Below are 22,402 nucleotides of genomic sequence, written 5' to 3'. Positions count from 1 at the left end.
GAAGCATGGAGAAGAGGGACGTGCTGTCCCTTGAGAGTCTAGCCAGGAAAGAAGGGTGTGACTCTCCCCCTGGAGTTTGGTGAGAAAGAAAGTAGGACCTTCCTTCTGAAGAGTCTTGCTTGAAAAAACTCCTTTGCAAGTCTCTGGGGTGTTGCTACCTGTTTAAAAGTCCAGTTCAACCCACAAAAGTCCAAACAGTCCAGCACTCTCCTGGAAAACGTTGACCTGGAGCTGCTGTGGCAAATACTGGATAAAAGTAAGGAGAAGAAATTACTTTAAAAAATAGATACATTCCCCACAAGTCTTTTCTTTATTTTGATTTGCATTTTCCCATTCATCTAAAGGATCCATTGAGTGAAAATCACCTGATCATTTTAAGGATGTCAGGTTTAAAAACTGAAACTCGATTCATCGCGGGACTTTGTGCTGCTTGTTGGGACGAATCCTTTTACCATCTGTTTTACCCACATAACATTGAATGCGATTGTATGAAAAACAGTTGACATACAAAAGGACCGTTACTCGTCAAGCCGGCCATGAGTGTGACGTAGTTACCTGAGCTATTCGGCAGGAAAACATAACATTATTTTTTTTGTTTTTACACATTTACATAATGTCTGTGTTTCAACTGTTGGGTCAATAATGACATCTTTCTACAGCAACAATTAAATCCTTATGGTGGCGACTGGCTTTAAAACATTTGCTGTCACCTGCGAGTTCAACTCTTACAGGGAAACATTCTTTTTTTTCTTCATTTGCCTGTGGTATGCCCTGTTGATGGTGGAGGGCATACCCCCCCCTATTTTTCAGACTTTTGTGTACTAAAGCCATTCGTTAAGGTTACTAGAATAGGGTTAAAACACACTTTTCACACACGCAGGGCTTCTTTGGTTAAGCAATCTACTGTGTTGTGTTAGAGTCTTGAACGACACCTAATTTCTTTGATATTTTGCTCCCAAGGAGCCAGACTTTCTATGTTATCTTTTAAAGTGATCTTGATTAACAATTCCCCAAGCTTCCTTATGGTCCTTCAAAGTGTTTTTTGTGCTTTTTTCTAAGCCAGTAAACACAGAGTTATGAATCATTTAAGCATAAAAGAGCACCCAACTCTACACATAACAGATGACTTAGCGAAGAGCTCATTTCAAATATTTATTATTAGGCACTTTATTTCTAACAAAAACAGATTTTGTTCTCATTTCTTTTGTCGCATTAACAAAAAATACTATAAAATAATATAAGATAGCACATGAAACAGTATTTTTGCACTAACAAGGTGATAAAAGGTGATAAAGCAGCTATGAACTGAAAATTTTGTATATCTCTGCAAGGTATGCCGTGGGATTTTAAACAACTTAAGACAAGTGGAGGACAAAAGAAGTGTCAGGCCTAAAAAACAGATAAAGCAGATGAACAGTATCTAGAAGTGATGCCCTTTAAAAATGCGAAAGAAATCTAGCAATGACCTGACAGAGGACCTGAGAGATGCATCTGGACCTTCAGTTGATCCACATCAGAAATGGTCTCCATGGAAGGGTGGCTGTCATTAGGCCATTCTTTAAGATGGAGGGTATGCCTAATGACAGAATTTATTTATTGAAAATCAGTGGCAGCAGGTCTGATGGAGGCATGCGCGTCGAGAGACCTGGTCATTCGGGGCTTCAGCCCCGAATCTCTCTGGACTGACATAAAGAAAAATATGTATAATAATAATAAGAAGAAGAACGAAGAAGAAGAAAAAGAAGGAGAGCTCCGTCACGGGACCACACTTTGAGCGGTGATAGACTACCGCGGCGCTGCTGTCATCATGCAACTTTGTAACCAGCTCAGACCGCAGGATTCTGACATGCCCAAATATGGACATGTGTTGATTCATTTTGTCGCGAAAATAACAAATAAAGGTTTCCCATCATGCAGAAGGGGTTTATTCTACATTGGTTTGCCATTTTGTCTGAGGGTGACATTGAAAGTAATAGCCTAAGATGGACATCAGGAATTTTTTCAGGGGAAAGGGGGCAGAGAGACAAGTGGAGGCTGAGAGCGTTACGCCTACTGAGAGCGTTTCAATCGCAGGTTCGTGAAAAGCATCTGTGACAAATGAATAGCTTTTGATCATTCAATAGACTGGCTTGTCAACTAGCTAGGCCACCTCACTTTTTTTAGAGGACATATGAATTGCAAGAAAATATACTTACGTTTTGGAGCTAATATTCCTCACCACCACAATTCAGAACAGCCAGGGGATGCTGACAGATGGACAGTTTACGGCAGTGTTTTGGTGCTAACTAGTCTAGTCTACCTCATACTTTTCTATCAGTGAACGCTAGCCAAGCTAAAGGTGATAGCCTAGATGCCGCGTTCAACCTTGACTTCACTAACACGAAATAAACGAAGTGAAGGGATGTGGCACGTCAACATAACTCAAAGCTAAATGACGTTTTTAAATTGCTGCTTCCAAAACGGTGGTATAGTGACATAGGCCCGCCCGTCCAATGTCCGTACGTTGTGGACATTGGCAAAACATGATTTTATCCTACTTTGGCTTTGAGTCACCATCAGAGCATTGGCATTAGCGTAGCCCAATGCCTAGGCTCTCTCCAGAGCCGTGCTGCAAAACCCAGAGTAACCGGCTTTGTAATAGTATGTGTTGCCGCCCCCTTGCGGTCATTGGGCGGTAATAATTCACATTTGGCCACATCACAACTACAAACGTACAAATTATATATAATTGAAGTTTTATGTGAACGTTTAACACAAGGTAAAACACAATTGTGTAATGGAACAAAAGCTATTTAGTAGATTGTAAACAAAACAAAACAACAAAACTTACAATAGTAAAATGACCTAGAGAACCTGTGTGTGTAATGAAATCAAATGTACATCATGATACATAATTTATGAATACAGCTGGAGACCATGCAACAGCATCATTTCCAAACAGCCCATTTCAATTGATAGTTGGGATATTTAGCCCTCACATCTTCATATCATTGATTGCTCTTCACAATTCACACTTATACATAATTGCAGTAAATACAGCACATTTGAATCATCTGATCTTGACGTCACATTTTCAGCTATAAGTTGTGTTGCATGGTACTGGTTTCTTTTTGGCCCACACCCCATCCACAATATTGCCTTTTTGGTCCACCATGGGAAAGAAATTGGGCACTCCTGGTTTAGGGAATGTCAAAAAACATTCTAAACCCAATGTAGACCTTGAGCTAAAATCATTTCCCACCAGGGATAATAGCAAGGGAACAGGGAAGATGAGGGATAATGGCAATCTGTCTGGGCCAAATACAGGGCATATAATAAAACCTTTTGAAGGCTGCAAAAGACCTGAGATTGACATGAAGGTTCGCCTTGAGCACATTATATACACTTAAGGCTCAATGGAATTTTTAAAAACCAAACTAGTATTTCTTGATGTTTTACTTTCACATAATACTCCAATTAAACACACTAGTGTTTGTAGTCATGAATTGATTTACCAGTTTGACATCTTCGGCTGGAAAACTTAATGTACTTTGGAGAGTGAGATCAGTAATATACTGTACTTTGGAAAGTGAGATCAGTAATTATTAGCGCAAATATTAATGAAAATATTCAATTAACTATCAGTCAAATTTGTAAATGGACAGCAAGCACTTTGAAAACAGGCCACTACAATTACATACTCATATTTACACCTGTGAAGTAGATCAAAAGAAAGTGATCTGTTCCTCGTCATGATACCAGTGTCAGAAAATTCTGGGAAGCATCATGCAGGAATTTTATTTTGCACAGAAATAACCATAACAAGGCTAATAACACATAATTGTTAAATAATTTTAATGTACTGAAACATTCCAACTTTAAAGACAATAAAGGTCGGGACCACTCCAATTCAATTAATGTTTTAAGTTTATTGATTGGACTACATATTACAAAACAAAGAGCAGTGCCTGAAAGATCATCAACGTCTTAAGCATGGCATAGTTGAAATGGCACAAATGGTGTAAAATAGCTAAAGTAACAACACCATCCTCACTGTAAAATTGAGCTCATCCTTCTACCAGTCACCTACAAGGGCAGTACACTTCTAGCAGCAGTCATCACCAGCCAGATCTTCATACTTTCAAAAAACAAAGCTGGGAGGAAAAAAAAACACAGAACATGCAGGGATGAGCCACACATGACTTGAATAGAATATATAAATTCACACATTTTGAAATGAAATAGCAGTCCCCCCCCCCCAATACCTCACATAAACAGTTGTTTAGTGTACAACTGTGAGAACAAATGTTACTGTGGGTTTTCTTAACAGAAGTACAGCCATTTTAAATGAACAAATCTTTGAGCCAAAGAACGGAGGTGGCAGCTGAACAAATCTTTGAGCTTACCAAGCAGCTCTGCACTGAGAACAACATCCCAGAGACTGCTCCTGCTCCCAGACGCAAACAGGGGAAGTTTGATGAATATGTTGGAGGCTTCTTCTGGGTCAGCTTCAGACTTAACCGCCAACTCCAACTGTCAAACCCAAATTTCATGATGAGATCTCAAGGGGGTGCTCACACTACTTAATTTACATACATTACTACTGTACTGCAGTTCAGCTCAATTTACTTCTGACCTCCTATGGTCACATTGTCAACCCGATGTTAATTGCACAACTAGGCCTAGATGTGTAAATTGTTGAGTAAAATAGTTACCCATCAATGCTTCTCTGCCTCTGATGTCAGCCAAATGTCATATGACAAAGCTCTTCTGTCAGCCAAATGTCTGCTTCTAAAATGGGAAATGAAGGTGGTTAGATTAGGCTGAAAGTGAAATAATTCAGACAAACATGTTATGGAACAAACATGCAAAACTTAGGTGCTTACTTTTGCTGCTTATTGCTGTTGATTCACAGAAGAGTCAGATTTGAGAGAAGGACAGGAGAGAGAGGAGGGAAGGAAAGGGGAAGGAAGGACAGAGGAGGGAAGGCCTGAAGACATAGGCCTGGGAGGTCCAGAGACAGGCCCGAACCAGGTTAGGGACATCACCTTTCCGACCAGCTTCTTCGGGATTCAGAAGAGGTCATTCCAAAGAGCCTGGTATGACTCCTTCAGCTGGCTGGAATACTCCCCACCCAAGAACGCTGCCTTCTGCTTTTGCTGCCGGGTGTTCAGCAGGCAGGAGAAGAGAGCCAGTAAAGATGGCCTGGCATCAACTGGGTACAGTAACTGGAAGAGGGTGCTGGACTCTTTCAGGGAACATGAGAAAACAGCAATACATAGGGCATCAATGATGGCTTGGATGGGGTACAAGGCCACAAAAGTACATGGGGATGTTATGGATCAGGTGGTGGCTGCAAGTGCGGCGGAGATAACTGAGCATAGGGAGTATCTCCGCCGCCTTGTGGCCATTATAACGTTTTTGGCCAAGCAGGGAATTGCGCTCAGGGGTCACTCTGAAGGTGAAGACAGCCAGAATAGGGGCAATTTTCTGGAATGCCTGCAACTACTGAACAAATTCGACCCGTTCCTGCAGACATACAAGTGCCCATCAAATGCCACCTATGTGTCACCATCGTCCCAGAATGACATCATACAATGCTGCTCCTCTCAGATAACAAAAAGAATTAGCAAGGAAGTGAGGGAGGCAAAGATGTTTGCCGTCATGGCAGATGAGGCCAAAGATGGGCATACAGAGCAGCTGGCAGTCTGTGTGCGGTATGTGTTCCAGGAGTGCATTCAGGAGCGCTTCCTCTGCCTCAAGAAGTTGGAGGGATACAATGCAGCCGCAATAACGCATGCCCTGGAAGAGGTCCTGGACACACACGACATTGGAAATGTTAAAGTTGTGGCCCAATCTTATGATGGTGCTGCGGTCATGAGTGGGTCAGTCAATGGAGTACAGGCACGTTTTCGTGAGAAGCACCCAGAAGCAGTCTACGTGCACTGCTATGCACATGACCTCAACCTGGTGCTGTGCCACACATGCAGGGCAATACCGGAGGCCAGCCTGTTTTTTGACCTGCTGGAGAGCTTGTTCTCCTGCTTCAATGGCTCCATCATCAACCACGACCAGCTGGTGGCTGTGCAGAAGGAGCTCGACATCCAACAGAGCGAGCTGGTGCAAATCTCTACAACGAGGTGGTCTTGCCAGGTCAACAGCATCAAGGCCCTGCTGCACAACTTTCCTGCGGTCATCAGAAGTCTCCAGCTAATCAACACACCAGTAGCAGTTGGCCTCCTGTCCAAGTTAACACACGTGACGACAGTGTACCTACTGGTCATGTTTAAGAGGTTGCTGGGCATCACCGAAGGCTTCCATAAATTTCTACAAGGAGAGTCAATTGATCTGGCCAAGGCAGCAGAATACAAGAATGCCATTCACGACACCCTGGTGAGCCAAAGAACGGAGGAGGCAGCTGAACAAATCTTTGCACTTACCAAGCAGCTCTTCACGGAGAACAACATCCCCGAGACTGCTCCTGCTCCCAGACGCAAACAGAGGAAGTTTGATGACTTTGTTGTGGAGGCTTCTTCTGGGTCAGCTTCAGACTTCACCGCCAACTCCAACTGTCTGCGGCAGAAGCTATTCTTCCCGTGCATCGACCGCATGACCACTGAGCTGGGTAACCGGTTCTCTACCGTTGCAGGAGAAGTAATGGATGGAATTCAGGCTTGCCACCCAGCCTCGAAATCCTTCCTCTGTGTGGAGTCACTGGGGAAACTGGCCTCCCACTACAACATCCAGCTGGTTCCAGAGGAGGTGTTTGTGGCAAAGAGCTTCCTGAGCAGGAAGACTCCTGAATCCACCCCAGACATCCTCAGTGTCTTCAAACTTCTCGATGCCATGATGTTCCCATCACTGAGGGCCCTCTTGCAAGTGGCGCTTACCATCCCTGTTAGCAGCTGTAGTTGCGAGCGCTCTTTCAGTGCTCTTCGCCGTCTCCATACATGGTTGAGGTCCACCATGGGTCAGGACCGTCTTAATCACCTGGCAATTCTGTCTATCGAACGACAGTTGGTGGGCGAAATCGGTGAAGAGGGAGTCATTGATGACTTTGCCAGATTGCGATCAAGGCGACACATGCTGATTCTACCTCCTACAAACAAGTAGAAAGAAGTATGAGATTTACAACATAAAAATACATCCACAACCACATCACATCCTTTCATGTAATAAGCAAGTACTGAAACCGTTTCCAATCTTTCAGTATGAGTGTTTCAGCCTGTTTTGTTCTGAATGTTGGCAGTCAATACAATTCATTTTTAAATGACCTTCCTTGTTACTTCCTTGGTGTAATATTACTTATCTTGTGAGGGAATTTCAAATGGTGTACTACAGAGCCATGAGCCCTTAATCTTCCATCAACAAGATAACTCGCTTTAATGTGATGCGCATCAACAAGCGAGTGCAATTACATGTGTAACAAACCTTGAGTGCTCGGTCACATGGCCCGAATTAAAACAGACCGACCACACACACACTGTAAATTAAAATTTAGCAGTCCTCCGGGGTCTAGGTAATGGCACTGGGTGACGAGAAGAGGCCTCTGAGGTTTGGGGAAATCAGAGAGCTCCTTGCTGGTAAGTTGCAATTCTGTCTATCGAACGACAGTTGGTGGGTGAAATCAGTGAAGAGGGAGTCATTGATGACTTTGCCAGAATGAGATCAAGGCGACACATGCTGATTCTACCTCCTACAAACAAGTAGAAACAAGTATGAGGATACAATGATACAATGAATATGCAAGCTGAATGAATTTGAAAGTTATATTAATTAAACCTTGTTGTTAGATTAATTACATGGTACACATAATGTAGCAGGTCTTTATCATTTTGGTTTATTTCCAAAGGTTTTGAGTTGTGGACACCTGGGGCTTGGGCAGTGGGCTTAGATACGTCATTTTTGTAGAGGCTGTGCATACATTTATGGACGTAGTCACACTTCAATTAAACTGAAATACACATTTTGCGCATCATGTACAAAAATCCGGGTCATTCAGTGTCCAGGATTTTTATTTTTATTTTCCTGGACAGACCATGAAAATCCTGGACAATCAGGAAAATCCTGGACAGGTGGCAACCCTACCTGGTGATCATGGCTCTGTTTATTAGCCGATAGCTTTGAGTCTCGTGCAGGATGTTCTCCCTTTCCTACGTTCCAAGCACAAACTATGTATTATATTCCTCAGAAAACTTGATTGGAAAATCATCTGGCGAGTCAAAAGACAAGACCGTTTTATTTCGCTATAATCGTCCTGTTGGTTAAAAGCCAACAAGGCGCACGTTCGCTACAAACCAAAGCTAATTCGCTTTAAAATCTGATGGATAAGGGCTATTGACCCTTCCCAGTCACGTGACTTTCGTAAAGCAACCGCCATTTTGCACGTATAGAAGACAACGATTTGCGAGTAACAGTAACGATACAGACAGACTGAAAATTGAATAAAAAAAGAAAGAACAAGATGCAGAAAAAAACTCCACTATCCAGCGAGGTCGGGCATTTAGTGGGCCAGCAGAGGTAGAGGTATTTGGAGAAGCTGAAAATTGGAGGTTTAGAAAACGACGTGTACTTGCTTCCACTAGGGCTGTTTACAGACGTCCGACAGCATGCCACCGCCTCGTCTTTACCCGACTTCGGCCCCCACGACCTTTATATTTATGTTGTAAAAAACCCATCGCCATACACGGGAAAGGATCTAAAGGCATACAAGAGTTTGGATGCCTATAAATATTTTGTGTCGGGCTATGTGACCTGCCTTTTCCAGTGGATCGTCCCTGGAGCCGGTGGGCGCCATCTTTTTACAGCTAAGGTTTGTTTACATTTTTCATTTAACGTTGTTCACCAGGATAAACGACATGTAAACCCGACACGGTGTTATAATCTGTTATAATTAGGTTAGCTAGTCCTTAGCTAATGGTGCTGGCTACTACAGAAACAAGGGTGTTAGTTAGATTTTGAAGATAGAAATATAACCTTACTAACATTACATCCAAATGTCAAAACTTACAGTATATGAACACAGGCACAACAAGCTTACAAAAGTCCAAGTACAGCATGAAGGTCGATGACAGCTGGTTCCTTCTCTGTCCTTCTGGGTTGTGTTAAAAAGTAGGCAGGCTCTTCATTTGGTGATGACCTCTGATTGGCTCGAGCCATCGACTGTGGCTCGAGTTACTCACTGGAAGCAGTAGGGCTACTCGTGAACTCCGAGATGTGGCCCCCTAGTGGCCAAAGCTGAACTCTTAAAGGCACAATGTGCGATTTCTGGCCAGGAGGTGGCGCCGCCGCCCCCACCCCACTCACTCCTCCACCTGCTCTGAGGAGGAGTGAGTGGGGTGGGGGCGGCGGGGGCGGGGGCAGCGCCAGCGCCAGACCAGCGATTTCTTCTCCTGCCTGGGGTTGAACGGAGGTTGATTTTACTCTATATCGCCACCTCCTGGCCAGAAAAACTGCCGGTCCGGCGCTATCAGTTAGCCTGCTAATTCTGCAGTAAAACTCAGCTATGCTGCGTATAAACTTTGGTTAGGACATGCCAGTAGGATTATTTCTGCACACTCTTATGGTATGTATAGGTGTTTTTTGTATGCAATACACTTCAAAATGACATAAAAATCGCACATTGTGCCTTTAATAGGAGGGTTTCACTTGACGTCACTTCCGTATTTTTCTACCCAGGTGGTGGGCAGCCTGAGCTGGAGCCCATTGAAAACACTGTGTTTTGTCTGCCACTTTTTGCCCAAAATACCTCAGTTTTGTGCCGTTTTTGGATGTAGCAATCGGTCTAACCGAGAGAAGGGAAAGGGTTACTATCGGGTACCGAAGGTAATCGCCCATAGAGGTGAGAAATGGAAAAAAACTCACAGAACAACGCCGCAAAAAGTGGATAGTTAACCTACGTTTACAGACTGGAGGAGCTGAATTTGCAAATGCTCGTGTCTGCGGTGACCACTTTTCAAAGGTATGTGGGAAATCTAACAGTTTTGTAGTAGTGCAGTAAAGTATTATGTTGCTAAATGCCAATCAACAGTAATGTAATACGGGCTACGTTTGGGCTTTGTTTTGAAGGCTGCCCCAGCGCGTTGTTAGCTACTGAGTCAGTGGACTGGGCTCCGACGGTCAAGCTGGGTTACCAAAACACAGAGCTAAGACACCGTCATCGGTGTTTCATGCGATCTCTGAGAGTGGTTGATCTAAACAAAACAAATTTGTCACGTCGTCACAATCTTCACGTTTCAGTAGTATCCACGAAGTGCTTAAGTGCTAACAGCGCACATTAGCTCCCAGGTTCTTGACAACAGAATCGCTCGCTCTCTCTCTCTTGTGCATTAGGCTAACAAAGACACAATGTCAGCATTTGGATATATGGATCTCGGCATTTTATCAAAACATGAATGCCAACATTCACAGCTCGGCATTCAACATGTTAAGCAGCTGGTCATGAACTGTGTTAAATTTTCATTTTAACACCCCCTTTCTTTTTTAAAAATCCCGGGGGAAAAACCCCCTGACCCCCGTTAAAAATTATTTTCATGTCTGGGCTACAGCCCCGAATGTTTGCTCAAGCTACAGACGCCCCTGGATGGAGGGATGAATCCTCCCCAGAGCCCGGAGCTCAACATTACTGAAGCAGTGTGGGATCATGTTGGCAGAGAACGGAACAAAAGGCAGCCCACATCCAAAGAAGAGCTTTGGGATGTCCTTCAAGAAGCCTGGAGAACTATTCCTGAAGACTCCTTAAAGAAAGGACAGAAAGCTCGTCTGAGAGGGTTCAGGCTGTGTTGGAGGAGAAAGGAGCTCAGAGCAGATATTCACTTTCATGTTTGTTAGAAGTTTGTTTTTGCCTTTATTCTATATTTCCATTTATGTTTGCACTTGTTACAATGGACTGCTGCAACTATTTCCCAAACCAAGATAGCACCGACAAGCCAAACTGAATTAAAGAGAAGAAAATTCAGAGGTGTTTTAGGAAGCCACAGATCTAGAGATCGAACAGTACTTATGAAGTTCAGGTTACATGAACACTGTCATATAGAGGTTGTGTCCATTCATCGTCAGTTTTAGTTGTGCTCAGATGTGTGCTTGATTTGCAACATGGGCTGAAAATAACTTTTGTGATGAGAAACTTACCAATTCAAAGACAATGGAGAATGTGAAGGTCAGTGTGTCTGTCCAGGTTGTACTGTATGCAGGGTTCATGCATACACAGCACAGCCTCGCTTATAGTGGGATTCAAATTCAAATCCCAAACTTCATATTCTCTATGATGTGAAAGGCGCTGTACAAATAAATGACTTACTTACTTACTTACTGATGTGACTTCCTCTCCATCTTGAATTTTATTTGATGTACTTATTGATATATATATATATTTTTTGTGATGTATTACCACAACCAATTGAAATTGAGGGCACAGTTTTTTCAATCAAAAAGTGAACAAAAGTGTGTGTATGCAGTGACACTTTTAAGGGATCATCTTCTTTCCATCCATACCCAAGAGTACGCCAGTCAGAATTAGACACCAAATGTTTCCCCTAAAGAGTTCATTATCTTTTAATTAAGCAGCACAGCCAGGTGATTTACTTGAGCAACTTTTTATGTACAATTTGAGGTGCCGACTTTAGGCTAGTTGCTTCCAACAACTAAAAGTTAGTTCTTGACAGTTTTGATGAGGATGCTGTTTGTATTCATTGCTGTCAAGCGAGACTGAACATCTGAGAAATTTCCAAACACAAACCCATGCACACACACACACACGCACGTGCACGTGTACGTGTGCACAGGCCATGAGTATTGTGGCACGGACAGGCAGGGCTGTTCTATAATTGGCTAAGCCAGCTCGTTAAGGGCTCTTCTAGACCTTCTGGGTATTAATGCGGCCTGAGTGCCAGGCAGCTGCTATCATCCAGACCACCGACTCCGGCCTTCGGAAACCAGACCTGTGACCCTGTAGCAATTAGCATCCATCAGCCTGTAAACAAACTGCCATGCTAGACTGAGTTTTTAATGCTGTGTGAGTGTGTTTGGAAGACAGCACATGTCGTGGATAAATGGACAGTATGAGGTTGCCTTTGTGTGTGTGTGTGTGTGTGTGTGTGTGTACCTTCAGTTTTGTGAAGTCACATATAGCTCGTTTCACACTGAGCTATTCTGAACTAAATGAGTGGGACAGAAGCAGAAAATGGACTATACATTTACTCTGCATGTGCTATTGGTAGAAGCACGCCATGCCATTTGATTGAGTGGCTGTAATTTAAGCTTTCATGGCAAAGCTCACAAATTAGGTGAGATTTCGCATTGGAGTGTGAGTATTTGTATATCACAGCAGGGAGGCCCACTGGGAACTTTCTACCATCATTATCTGCCAGGTTGGATTAGCTGGAAATCTGAGGTTGTTTATCTGGATTTCAGCTTGTTACTTTGGTACTGTGCTATTTTATTTTCACATTTCTATGAAGGGAAGTTTATCTTAACACTTAACATTCATCTATCTGCTGCTATACAGTAATTGCCTACCCATAGGTGGTAAAGCTAAACAAACTACATTTTTGCAATTAAGCAAATTTGCTGGATGATTCTTTTGTCTTCAGACATGTTGACAAAAAGAGTTCAAACGGCACTAATACTGTATTTCATGGACATATGTTTAATTTATGTATTTGATTCTTATCCTTTATTTTTTACTTTTCTTAGTAAAGCTGAACTTGGTTTCCTTGAAAAGGCAGACAACTTAGTTTGAAAATTTCAACAAAAGCAGCTTGCGGGTGCCTGTGTCGCTCTCCCTCCCAGCTAATTCTTCCTCTCCTCTGGCTTCACAGAAGGAAATGTACGTTTTTCTTGATGAAAACCAACATCTGTACCTTGTCAGGTTTGAGCCTGTTCCTGTTCTCATCAAGGATGTTGGCGATGTCCTCGCCACCTCTTTAAATCCCAAGTTTGCATATCTCACAGTTTGCAATTGCAACGTTTTTGTCATCCACTTTAAAATGCCTCCACACCACAGACATTCGGCTGCATGCGTTGTTTCTGTGTGGAGTTCAGACCATAGATATAAAAATTTTGGGGAGTTATGATTATTGTAGTTGGGGATATTCACCTTCCTCAGTCGAAATAAATGTAATGTGGAGGTACGCCATTTTCTCTCCCTTCGTATCACTGCCTGCTGCCACCTGCCGACAGCCGCGCCTGTTACAGCAGCGATTCCCAACCTGGGGTGCGCGCCCCCCCTGGGGGTGCGCCAGAGAGGTCAGGGGGTGCGCGAGACCTCTTGGGTTAGAGGCATTTAAACGGCCGGATTGTGTAATGATACGCTCATATCTATTATCTGCCGATGGTTCAAATCATTCGAGATCGTAAAGCCTGTTTTGCATCTCACAGCCTCTAATAAACGATGTAATACACATGACGTCGTATTGTATAATCCAGTCCCATCAAAGCAAATCATAATAGCTACGAAAACCTTAACCATTTTTTTATCTGTATCAGCCTCCGTAGTTAGAACGTTCGAATACTGACTGAGCCCACCCACACTTGTTCCCGCACAGTTAACGTTAAGTTAATGTTAGTAAAAGAAATGATATACTTTTGAAACTATGGCTGACAAACGCAAAAATGACACCGACAGCACAGCTGGGGTGAAAAAGAAAATAAGGACCTACAATGACAGCTATATTATGATGGGGTTTACCCTGGGAACAGACAACCGACCGGAGTGCGTGATATGTGGTGAAAGGTTAGCTAATGATAGCATGAAACCCAGCAAAATGAAGCGGCACCAGACGACAAAGCATCCTGAAACGGTTGGGAATGATCGTAGTTTTTTTCTAAGGAAAGAACAGCTTCTTAAGGCAAACAAGCCAATGGATATCAGAGCTGCGTTTAATAGGGCTGGCAGTGATATGCAGAAGGCTACTGAAGCCTCTTTTGAGTGTTCGCTTTTAATTGCAAAAGCAAAAAAACCTCACAGCATTGGCGAACAGCTCATCAAACCAGCTTGCATTAAATTAGTTGAGAAACTGTGTGGCCCACAGGTGGCAGAGAAACTAAAAACTGTGCCACTCTCGAATAACACAGTGAAGGACCGAATCGATAAGATGGCAAATAACTGCGAGCAACAGCTGGTAGAAAAGCTTAGAAAGGGGCAGTTCGCCATACAGCTTGATGAAACTACAACTGTAGCAAACGAGGCTGTGCTCATTGTTTATGTACAATTTATTGAGGGGGAAGATCTGAAGCAGGACATTCTTATGTCTGTCAACCTTACCACCACTACCAGGGGTGAGGATATTTTTACAGCAGTGGATTCTTACTTCTCGTCCCAAAAGCTTCCCTATGAGAATCTAGTTGCATGTTGTTCAGATGGCGCTGCCTCGATGATGGGTAAAAACAAGGGCTTTAACAGTCGCTTGAAAGAAAAGGCCCCACACTGTATAATATTTCACTGTATGATACACCGCCAGGCACTGGCCAGCAAAAAACTGTCTCACGACCTCAGTGAAACACTCGCGACTGTAGTTAAAGTCGTGAATTTCATCAAAGGTCGCGCCACCAGACAGCGTCTGTTCGCAGATTTATGCGAAGATGAAGCGCACCAAACACTCCTCCTGCACACAGACGTGCGCTGGCTCTCACGGGGCCGAGTGCTGGCGCGTTTTGTGGAATTGGGTGAAAAAGTAGGTGAATTTCTCAAAACTCACAGCCCCTCACTGTTAGAGAAGATAACTGAGTCATTCTGGGTTAAAACTGCATACCTAGCCGACATCTTCAGTCTGTACAATGAAACGAACAAGCGTCTCCAAGGCGCGGAGTCCAACATCATGGAATGTAAAGAGGCGCTTGACGCATTCGTGCGTAAACTTGAGTATAGGGTCGGGAAGATGGAAAGGGGAGAGCTACAACAGTTCCCACTACTGCTGAAACAATGCAGAAATGATCCTGAAACGATCCCTGTATCTGTCCGTCGTGAGTTTACCAGACACATGAACGCATTGCAAGAGGAGATTAAATCACGGTTTGCCGACACAGATGAATACGTATCGAAGGAATCGTGGGTGTTGGATCCCTTTATTGCAAAAGTCGAGGATGTGCAATACCTTGATTGTGAAGACGAGCTCACCGACATCCAGGCCAACGCTCTGTCAAAGAGATATTTCCAGGTAGGCCCACGGTATTGCATTTAATATTGTATCATTTGCGATGTCTAATAAGCCTCTGTGCTCGCGCTACTTGGGGTGTTGGACATATTAAAGCATAATTCAATTCATTCTTTATTTATTTCATTCAAGGAACACGGATTTAAAAAGTTTTGGATTGTGAAGGCACCCAGCATTGCTCCAAGACTCACACTACATGCCACAACAAGGATCATACTCCCGTTCAGTACCACATATCTTTCAGAGACGGCCTTCAGCGCTCTTGTCGCAATCAAAACTAAAGCGCGCAACAGACTGGAGGTGCACAATGACTTTAGACTGGCTGTCACTCAAATCACTCCTGATATTCCAGCCCTGGCTGTGGCTGTGCAAGCCCAAGGTTCTCATTAATGAATGTAGGCCTATTAATGCCATGCACTGTAAGATATGAAAAAAAATGTGTTCAAAAATTTGTTAAATAAAATGTGTTCAAAAATTTGTTAAATAAAATGTGTTCAAAAATAGAAATATATGATTTTCCTTTAATAGCTTTTTTTTTGGGGGGGGGGGGGGGGTCGCGAATTCCATCAGAAGTGAATTAGGGGGGCCTGGGAGAAAAAAGGTTGGGAACCACTGTGTTACAGTGTTGCTCGGAAGCAGGGGACTGCTCGGTCTGCACAGCAGGCAGTGATACGAAGGGAGAGAAAATAGTGCTAAGCGATTGTGAGATCTGACTTTTTCCTGGAGAACGATTTTGTGATGCAATTGTATTACTCTTTTGAACGCATATTGTTTTGAGAAGCAAAACGCTTTATTTTTTAAACCCCAGCCAACTAGCTGAACTACTTTCGTCAACCCAAAACGAAGCCGTAACTCGGCTCACATTACGCAGTAGGGGGTAAGTCAATGTTCATAAATGATATCGCTAATATGGTATGTCATACAGCTTCATGTCAAAAGAGGCGAACTATCCCTTTAAGTCAGCAGAGGGGTGACATTTACACACAGCATGAGGCGAACGATCTCTTTTACCTTTATCTAGGAATACGTTTGTGTCTGCCTACAACTATAAAACCAACATTCTCTTTGCTTGGGGTTTTACTTTTGTTCTTTATGTAAATCTTGGTATAAAAAGGAACTGGCTTATTTGTTGTTTATTCTATTCAAAATTAAATGCTCACAAATTTGTATGAAACTTCTTTTTCAAAATAGCACTTTGCAATAAATCTCCACAAGAGATCTTCAGCTGCAGGGACCTCTATTTAGTTCCATTCTGATCAGTCAGTGGCAGAAAAAAAAATATGCAAAACTAGTAGAAGCACAGACCCTGTCTTTAGCTGATATAGTTGGGGATTTTGCCAGATGACACTGCGTTAACGAAATCATAATTTTCCCAAAACAGAGCAGCAGTCTGGAAATGAGTTTGGCTCGCGGTCAACATGTTGTCTTCCAATTTTCTGTCACGATTTCAGACACATTTCAATGACTGACAAAAAGGAATGAAAAAATATTAGAATAAGTAAGTAAGTAAGCTTTATTTATTTAGCACCTTTCACAGATATAAAATCACAAAGTGCTGTACAGAACACACATCAAATTACAGTAAGAACAGTAAAAACAGAAGCAATAAATGAATGTGAAATGAATAAAAAATGAGAGCAGCTTCATTGGATATTTGGCTGTATTAAGACAGAGTATATGTACAGGTTACATGTCGCCATTCCGACATGGGCCTCCAATTATCGGAATGGCGACACTTAATTTTCTATCAAACGTCCCGCCATTCTGACACTTTTTTTCCTCCCATTGTCGGAATGGTGGGATGTTTTATTTTTTATAAACATTCCGCCATTCCAACCATTCCTTTAACAGCCTATTAAAGCCTTTTTTTTTTAGAGGAACTCCACAACCTCACAAACCAACTACAATAAATGACAAAATCCCCTGAAATTTCAAATATCAAAATACAGGTATTAATGTAAATCGGGCGAGTCTGAAACATGTTAGATTAAGTAGAAATACAGTGTCAGTGACCTGTCACAGCAGCCAGCTGGAGCAGAGCTCTCCACAGAGCGTCTTTTGCACGCTGGCATCATAAGCAACATTAATAATTGCAATTACAGACATCGATGACAGCTCACCTGTGTCGGACGTCCCGGCGCTGCAAATAAAACCAAGTTCATATATTAGGCTACCCAAATCTTATTATTATTAGTTTTAATTCAATAAGTAAACAGCGTTTGTCTATGTTTGTTGCTCCTTTTTGTGTAATAAACTATTTGAATATCATTAATTTGCTTTTGAAGTGCATTTTGAAAATTACCACAGACTCATGACATTGTCAGGACCTGATGGTATCCGACACACCTACATGACAGCTGTTACACGCACACACCAGATTTATAGTGAAATAGTAACAACACAGCCGTTATACATCACAAGCTTTGAGAAAGAACAGGCAGAGAGAGAGGGGGAGAGGCTTTAATTACGCTTTTAAAGACTGTATCACATCTGTACACATAAAATATGTAAAATGCATGAACAGAAAGAAGGGACTCACCTGTTGAGTAACGCACATTTCCTTATATGGAATATAACGATATATCGTTAATATCGATATTTGCATGTCGGAATGGTGGGACGTTTGCATGTCGGAATGGCAGGATCTCGGAATGGGTGGTGCAACCCTATGTACAATTAGCACAGAGAGCACAGGAGCTAAAAAGGATCAACATCACGCAGAATGATGACATTGTGGGGCGGTTGGTGGCGTAGTGGGTTAAAGCAGGGGCCCCATGTACAGAGGCTATAGTCCTCGCTGCAGCTGGCCCCGGTTCGAGTCCCGCATCAGACGGCTGCATGTCTTCCCCCTCTCTCTCTGCCCCCTGCTTCCTGTCTCTCTCCAACTGTCCTATCCATTAAAGGCATAAAAAGCCCCCCAAAAATATGAAAGAATTTGCTGAGTTTGTTTTTAATCTTTTGTTTATAAAATTAACTGTATTTTAGCATATTCTTCTGTTCTTTTTCTCAGAACATTTATTCATGCTTTTTAATATTTTCCATCGCAAAAGACACTTTGGGAATTTCTTCATTCTTACCCATATAGTCACACTTGATTGACATCGTAAATGTTTTTTGTCTTGTGCTGTCTTAAGTACTTGCATAATAAATGGGCTGTGTCGTTGTTAGGCGGGTTTCTTTGGGCAGAGGTTCTGATGTCTTCAATACCAAGACATAAAAATGACAAAGGAGGCTGGAATCAATGAGGCTATTTTATACTGTACACCGTTCCTTTTTATTCCAAGATTTACATACAGAACAACACGTCTATCATCTGGTTCTGTTTTTCATTATATTGGTTCTCTGAAGTTCTCTTAGACTTTCGGGCACCTGGCTGACATATATCAACACATAAATATCAGCTTTAGACCATCTCAGTGTGTTACGAAGCATTAATCAGGTCTGTCTTCTTCACCAAACTGTCACTATTGGTGAGGATGGGAAGGGAGGACACGGATGCGGACTTCAAAAGTAAAGGTTGGTTTATTAAAGCAAAAAACAATGAGCAAACAAAAAGCGCAGCAACGCCGGATTCAAAAAACTTAACTTAGAAAAGCCAAACAAAAGACTTGGCATGGAATAAATAAAATAAATACTTAACTTGGGAAATGACGAGGAACATGGAACAAACAGGCATCGTCGCATGGATGGCAAACAGGGCAGTGAAATGCAAAGATCCGGCCACAAGACAGGGGAGACAGGAGACTAAATAGAGGGCTGGGAGTGATTGGAGACAATGACAGACAGGTGAGGGGAATTAACTAATTAACAAGCATGGGAAACTAAGACATGAACTGAAAATCAAAACGTGACCTAAAACATGATAACTAAAACATAAAACTTAAACAGAGTGCAGGGAAACTGAGGCATGGCAAAACTAAAAACTAAACATGGACTAAGAAACACAAAAACGTAACCTAAAACTAAAAACATGAGTCCATGGCGTGACACAAACATACTTACAGTCATGTTGGTTGTTCTCTCATAGCAATAATTCAAATTCCTTGACCGATGAAAATAATCTTAATAAAATAAAGTTTACAAATAAATTTGACATTGCTGCTACAGCTGTACTCTGTCCATTTTGTAAAAACTGATTTATTGGTACTTTTGAGAGTTGTCAGATTTTGTAAATAATAAATACATTTTTTTAAGCCAGCCCTAATCTGCAGTTCTCTAGAATTTAGTCCCTGAGTGTGTGTGTGTGTGTGTGTGTGTGGGTGTGTAATTTATGTGAGGGCTTCAAAGTAAGTCAGTGGAGACATATGCATACAGTACGTTTTTTTTCATACTCTTTAAAAACCTTTTTAAATTTTAAACTTTTTTCTCATTTCACTAAATAAAATCCCAAAACATATCCATTTCAATGACAGGTTTTGATGCAACAATATATGGAAAATGCCAATAGGGTGAATGCTTTTAGGGCACTTTATGATGGCAGTTTTGTTCTGGTTCTTTTTATTTTTTTTGCCTGACATCTTGGCTTTTGGGGTGCACTAAATCCAGTCAACACTTTAAAGGTTCTAATGGAAGTGATTGACTGACAGTGTCAATTTATGGACTGCATAACATCTATCAATTTTCTGTACTTGTTTCATCATGCACAGGGTCTATCCCAGCTACTGCTGGGAGAGGGGCATTGATTAACGTGCACAACTAAAGTTGAAATGGGATTTTCAGGTGGGTGTTTGACACATTATTGTTTCACAGTAATGTTTTTCAACCCTGACTGAGGAGGCATTACATGTCTTCAGCTACAGTCAGCTGCATTTCTTATTACAGGAAACTTCACATTTAAATGGAACAACGACGGATGTCTGGAGTCCTGAAAAGCAGTATGTGTGTGTGCCCATGCATGTACGTGACTAATGAGCACGCTGATGTATGGATAGGTTCGCTCAAAAAATAGCATTGCGAGTAACTCTGGCGAAATCAATAGCTCAAGTTTCAATCAAGTTTCAAGTTGGACTTTGAGTGATTACTTAGTGAATCAATACTACTTACCAGTTGTGCCTCATGTATGTAAATTACAACATTAACATATTTCCATGAAACTGTTTCTTTTGGAAGCAATGATTAAACTTGAATTAATGAACTGATTTGTTAATTAATTTGAGATTTGATAACCTAGGGAAGATTTTCCCTTCACACAAATGTATGAATGAAAATGAGAATAAAGTGAAACACAATATCTTTTATCCACTGACTCCAGCTCCTGTTCCTTTTTCACGTCCCTCACCATAATTGACACTTCTCCTCCCATGCCATCCTTTGCAGGCATCTGACAGGCTCAGTGAAAAGCAGCTGGCAGGACAGTGTTGAGGAATGAAGTGAATAATTTATCTGAGCATATGGGCTCATGGCCCTCATTCATCTCAGACCCCCTTCCCCTTATCCTCCTTATCCTGCCCCCCCATTCCCTAAGCACGCCTGGGCCTTGTTCTTTTCTTTTCCTTTGATTTGTCCTCTCTCCCCTCCTCATTGTCTTCACTCGTGTAGATCCTTATTCTCATACCCCCGTGTTATTTGTTCTGAAGTTGCTACTTTCAGTTTGCCTCACCTGTATTAAGTCGGAAACATGGCACTTTTTGGACTGACGTCAAATTAGTTTCTCTGGTGATGATAAAACATTACGAGTCATTAAGTCAGAGAATTATACAACTTTGTATTACTTTCCGGCTTCTCTATATTTATTTTATACTTTTCTGTGTCATTGTTTTAACTTTAACTATCTAATATTTTACAGCTTTAGTTCAGTTATTCATGTTTCAGTCATTTTCTTCTATGCGTCTTCTGATTTATTTCGGTTTATCTGAACACAGCAGCTGCATTCTGGCAGGGATGAAAACAATCATACTGAAACCCTTTGGAAGAACTTCCTGTAAGGAAATTCAAACTACTCAAAAATGCAGAGAAATTGACAGTAAGTTTTACAAACTGCATTCGTCATTGAAGCACTGAATTCCTCAGGCTTCATTGTTAAAAATATTTTCTTCACTTTCCCCCCGAAGGCACACCTCTAGAGTACATGAACGCGCACGAAGGTGCACGAGCGCTGTTCTGACAGCAAGCATCGATCGTTGCCGTATTTAGTATTTAGTATTTAGTTTATGCTAACTATACGTTTAATAATGCTAGGTGCTAGCCAAGCTGGCTCTAGTTTAGCTTCCTGCCAAGCTTCGTTCACGGAGCAGGGTACGCGCACAGGGGGAAGGAGGGGGAAGGGGGGGGGGGGGGAGGGAGGAGCAGATTGCAGTTTGATAGACGGCATCAGAATCCAATCATTGTGAACGGTCCGTTCACAATGATTGGATACTGTTTTTCCTAGATTGTACGTTCTAGAGGCCACTAAAACTTTTCATATTTGTGTCAAAACTTTTAATTAATTGGTTGCAATGAGGGTGTGAAGAGTATTTCAAGCAATATGTAAAAAAATGTTCCAGAAAAAGATCCCCTACCCCACCTTTAAGTTATGCTCCTGTATTCTTTGCATTCAAATGGGAGAGAGCACACTAATAAAAAGAGCAGATTTCTCGCTGGCTCTCTGAACTATGAGGAATACGTTTTGTTTCAGTGGGGAAGACGGAGTCCGTAGTAATACAGTCATTTAAGTCATTATGTAATGAGGTCAAATTAATGAAAAAAGTTATTTTACTTTTGTAATTTATGGACGTGGACCTGATGGTTATGGTCATTAGTTAGCTGATTGCTTTCTCAGTTGGCTGATTGAGAAACTCAGAAAATAATCTGTGAGCCCAGGCAGACCTCATCACAACATTTGTTTTATTCAAACAAAAGAAATCAAAGCGATGAAAATATGGCAGCGAATGAACACACTGGGAAACATGCAGGATAGAGACATAACAAATAAATATCAAAAGATAGTTTAGAATTAGATTAAATTAAAGCAAGATTTTCTGCTCTTCCACATAATAAATGAGATAATGATACATTCAAATAAATGAGAATGAGATAAATGGTAAAGGACTGCATTTATAGGCATATAGACCTTTTCTAGTCTTGTTGGCCACTTAGAGTGGTTTCATACATCGAAGCACATTCACCCAGTCACACACTTACTTTACAATACAATAACTTTTTAGTTATTACAGTCTTACAGTCTATGCAGTGCTTTTTCTCATCATGCACTCACTCTCATGCCATTAAAGGCATTGGAGGCAACGTGGGGAGGTCTTGCAGTTTGACATGCGGATTGGGATACCCAGGTTCCC

This window comes from Odontesthes bonariensis, chromosome 23 (assembly GCF_027942865.1).
Source record: "Odontesthes bonariensis isolate fOdoBon6 chromosome 23, fOdoBon6.hap1, whole genome shotgun sequence".
NCBI lineage: Eukaryota > Metazoa > Chordata > Actinopteri > Atheriniformes > Atherinopsidae > Odontesthes > Odontesthes bonariensis.
Note: the sequence above shows the minus strand (reverse complement) of the source record.